The sequence below is a fragment of the Buceros rhinoceros genome, unplaced genomic scaffold, assembly GCF_000710305.1.
Source record: "Buceros rhinoceros silvestris isolate BGI_N320 unplaced genomic scaffold, ASM71030v1 scaffold16970, whole genome shotgun sequence".
In the NCBI taxonomy this organism is placed as follows: domain Eukaryota; kingdom Metazoa; phylum Chordata; class Aves; order Bucerotiformes; family Bucerotidae; genus Buceros; species Buceros rhinoceros.
The window spans coordinates 21,645-26,360 of NW_010389201.1; the positions used below are offsets into that span (position 1 = coordinate 21,645).

Sequence of the window (4,716 nt, forward strand, 5' to 3'; positions counted from 1 at the left end):
ACCATCACCTGTTCTGAACAAGGGTAACACTGCACTGAAACTGCATAGTTCTGCAGCTGCTTTCACAAGGCAGGGGTGTGGGGTAAGGCAGGGAGGAAAAAACAAAACTAAACCAAATCAAAAGGAAAGCTGCATTTGTTTTCAAACTGTGGTCTCTCTTGTACATTTCTAAGGAATCCTTGAAGACAAATTAAGACAGAAATTTAGATTGCTATAAAACATGAAATATATTTTGTTTAAAGACATTCATTCTCTTAGTAGAAAATTTTAGGTATTAAGACTAGTTTTCAATTTTACTTTGAGCTACCAGAAGAAGAAACTCCCTCTTACCCACTATAGTCCTGCTCTTCAGTATGCAGCCTTAAGTTCTAACAGAAGGGTAATTACTAGGAGGCTCTATAGCTAGAACCTTCCCTCCTCATCACTTGCAGATCTAAATCAAAGTTAACACTCTTACCAACAAAAACACGATCACTTTTCAGACTTCATATCACTACTAGTTTGGGGTTTGGTAGAGGTTTTTTGTTGTTGTTGGGAAGAAGCTTTAGGAGGTTGGGGGATTTTTTGTGGGTTTGGTGGGTATTTCTCTTGTAATGTTTTATTTTCCTTTTTTTAGCTGCAGGAAGTTATTGGGAAAACAGTTTAAAATGAAGTTGTTTGAGAGATGCATTTACACGTCTTTAAGCACCATTAAAGAGATCAAAAATTCCAAGTGCTCAAGGAAAAATCCATTATGAGAACCATTCTAATATTACCAAATTTAACCACATTCTTCCATTTATTACTTAGTGAAGGTGAATATGGGCAGAGTCTGTAATTAATAGATTATCCAGCAACATGGCGGTAAGCAACCAGACAAACAAAAATTACAGATGCTTTTATAGGTATTTTTCCCCAGAAACGTTACAATACGCTGCCCTATTTAGACGGCATAGTGATACATGGTTGCCAACACTGAATCTCAGCATCGAAATATTTTTCAAGAACCTACTGCACTGAAAAAGTTCAGAAATTTAATGATTTACTTGTTCAGTTTGCAAGAGAATGTTGAAAAAGAAAAATCACTAAAGTCAGCAGCTTTTGGGTTTTAAATTTACAAATGACTAAACTTAAGTATCCCCTTGATTAGCTTCACATGCTGTATAGTACCTCTTCGGCCTTGCCCACACAAGAATCCATGCAATATCTGCATCATATTCACCAGGCTCTCTTCATGCTCTTAAGAGCAACACTTCAACACATCACCAATAACCACAGCTGGTTCCAGCAGAGCTCTTTTCTGTTTGAAACTGATAACCAAAACAAGTTAACCCATGATACTGTCAGGAGAAAAATCTGAAGCCCTCTTTTCTTACAGAAGTATGTCTGAAAGAGAACCTAAAGGTAATCTTCATAAACAATACAAACAATAGTTGTTAAAACTCCACAAAAGGCAAAAATCAGGAGTGGCTGTCCCAAGATAATGCAAACAATTGCTTTTGTCAAAAGTGCTTTAACAAAGTTATGCTATGAACAAAACAACATACAAAAAAACCTCCGCTGCATTCCTTCAAGCCAGAACTAAAAATTTGGGAATAAAGGCAGACAGTCCAAACTAATACGATCAGTGCCCAGTTAACAAGATTACAGCTAAAAATGCTTTGCCACTGAAAAAGAGAGGAAAAAAGAAAAAGACAGCTGATGGCTGAGAACAATGAGAATGAACCCAGCAGAATACTGCAGACTTTGCATTGTGTCCTAAAGGCAGATCAGATTGTCAGAATGTTAAGCTTGGTTCAAGAGCCTTTTGTGAAAAATGGAGGTAATCATCAGCCATAATTTGTACATCAACGACAAACCACAGCTTAAAAATCTGCAGAGCACTGATATAAGGTTTTGTGAAACTCAGAAGCAATATGAGAAAACTTTTAACTCCAAAACTGAGATCTTGCTCATTAACTCTTGCAATCAGTCAGGAAGGCCACCAAATCAACTTTAAAGGCTATAAAAACAAATTGCTTGGTTCTGGGGATGATTTCAGTGACACTCCAAATACGCTATCTTATTACCAAGTTTGCAATCACAGCTAAAGGGCAGAATTCAGTTTTAAGAACAGGTGCCCAAAACGATAAGCGATCCCCACTTCTCCTATAATTTCAGCTTCATGAGTCACAGAACCACAGCAGACCACTTTAGTAAGGCAAAGCCGCAGAACGCAACTTCTGCTATGGTGATCTTGACCACGGCATTACTTAAGTAGATAAATAGAGACAAAGTCCTCATTCTTAAACAAGGAACGCAACATTATGTGCCTCTGTTCCCCTGACGTGTAGCACTGGGATAAAAATGCTGCTGAGCCCAGCTTATACAGCATGGCAACAGGCAAAGCTTCGGATGATTCATTAACATCCTATCAAATGCTTTGTTTGTGCTGTTGTTGTTTAAAGGTGTCACATTACAGAAATTTTAACAAATGTATTGCAAGATTTTCCTTCAACTTGATTCATCCTTCTACATACACTGAGCCAAGAACAGCTTATTAGGACTCGACAGCATACCATTATAAAACAATGGCGAGCGTGTATTATCAATTACACATGCAAATTGACCTAAGTAGAAAGTCATACATTCTCCTAGCTACACTGCTGCCAGAAATGCACGTCAGGAAAGCCCGAACAGTCTGAAACAATATGCACAGTTATTTCACTTTGGTCTTACCCTTTGCAGTCACCCATCCAAAGACATACCCTCATTAAGTGCCTCAGTGATACACCTCATTTGGTAGGGCAAGCCCTTACCCTTAGATTCAGAGTACATACAGTGAATTGTTGTTCTACTTTTAACAGTTATCACAAGAACTGTGCTGGGTACCCTGCACACTCTATCTTCCTTTTGAAGAGGAGAAACATTAAAATGCTATTGTAGATTTCTTCAAGCATCGCCAGATGTCATACTGCAAGAAGACAACCAGTAACAGAAGCCTAGTTAAAGAACCTGTCAAGCAGCATCTGGTACATACAAACAGATTTAAAATTAATGCTGCTTCTGAAGACAAAATAGGTATTTCCAAAACTTTTCTTAAAGACACTTTTTTTTACAAAAACACTAGAAAGATTAACACTGTGTATCAAATAGGTCACACACCTTTAGCACAATGAGTCTATGAATCAATTTGAGTAAGAACAGACAGCTGAGGCAATACTCAAAATTACTCAGATTCCTATAATATTGTATTATTTGGGGGGGGTGAAAGGTTATAGTCCTGTGGTGGTGAGACTTCTAAACCGTAGTCAGTGGTCACACAGAAAACAGTCGCAAGAATATCAAGTACAGAGGAAAGAAAACTTACACAAGATAACTGCTGTATCTGAAGCTAGAAGAAAGTTTACTTCCAGCATTTCAGCTTTAAATACTCTCACAGGGCTTTTTACCAAATCCAAGAATTTAAAGATTAGTTCACTTCTGTTACATTGAGAAGTTGAAAAACCTTCAACTTAAGCCTTGTTACAGCACCAAACATTCATTTAGTTTTTTTTAAAAGTCGTTTAAGAATGCCTGCTTTTCCAGTTTTGCAATAGAACACCTGATATGCACTTACTTTGGCTGTTTTCCCAGTTCTCCCTCTTTCAGCACATAACATTACTTTAGCTTTCCAAAATACAATTTCTGTTCTTTCAGTTGTGAAATAAAGGCACCCATTTGAAGAGAAAGAAACTGTAGTCCAAAATAAAGACTAAAACTGTTTTCACATACGCCACTCTCTTTAAGCTGCAAGTATTCCACTTAGTTCAGGTACGTTCATTCTATTCCTGCAAAAGGCTGTAGTGAACGAGGCCAGATGGCCAAGGGACTGCCTCCTCTACTCTACAGCTCCAGCTTACAGTCAGAACTACAGCCAGCTGTATCTGGAGGGGAATGAGGAGAAGGGGGGCTATGAGTCTCAGAAGACTTGTTTCAGGTTTTGTGAAAATTAATACACGCTCTAGAGTATGTCATCATTATGACTACAGACCCTACAGGCCACTACTGATATGGGTACACTAACCAAGTCAGGAAAGGGTTAACAGATTAAACGGAATCCACAGTTTGTCCTAATAGCCAAATTGGAATCTTTTCTGCAGCTCAAGGAACAAAATTCCTTTATGCCACCATGCAAACATTATACCAACTTTAAAAACAATTTATTAACAAAGACTCAAAACCAAAACAACTTCTTGTACAAAGTCTTTCTGGAGGAAACTGAAGTTTCATGGTATCTGTTCTGATACACAGACTCAGTAGCTGGGAACTAACTCAGTATAACACCCCAATTATCTCAAAACACTTCTACACTCTGCTGCACCAGGGATCGTCTTACAGAGCAGGAAATTATTAAACACCGCTGAAAGTTTCGACAGAACATGAAACAAGGAAGACACATAATGAGCAACTGGGAGGGATTAATCTTGGCACTTCAACTGTGCGGAAATCCTAGTGACGCATCTGTTGCGGGTAACAGAAAGGGGCTGCCATTTCATTCCCGGCTGAGGCTCTCTGCAGTCTCAAGCCTTGCAGCACATAACTATGAAAGGAAAAGATACATGCCAGAGCATGTCCCTTGTCCCAACATGAGAAGGGGGAGGGTTAATCACGTCCATCCGCCATTTTCTGAGCGGAGGAGGAAGACATGTTGGAACAAAAAAAAAAAAAGCAAGCAAGCAACAAAAGAAAGAAGCCATTTCCAGCCACGGCCGGTAA

General features: G+C 38.7%; 1 protein-coding gene across 1 annotated transcript in view; it reads right to left on the minus strand.

Moving 5' to 3' along the window:
• CSNK1A1 (casein kinase 1, alpha 1) overlaps window positions 1-4,716 on the minus strand; it is a 27,864-nt gene that overhangs the window by 21,314 nt on the left and 1,834 nt on the right. The gene's annotated exons all lie outside the window — the stretch shown is intronic.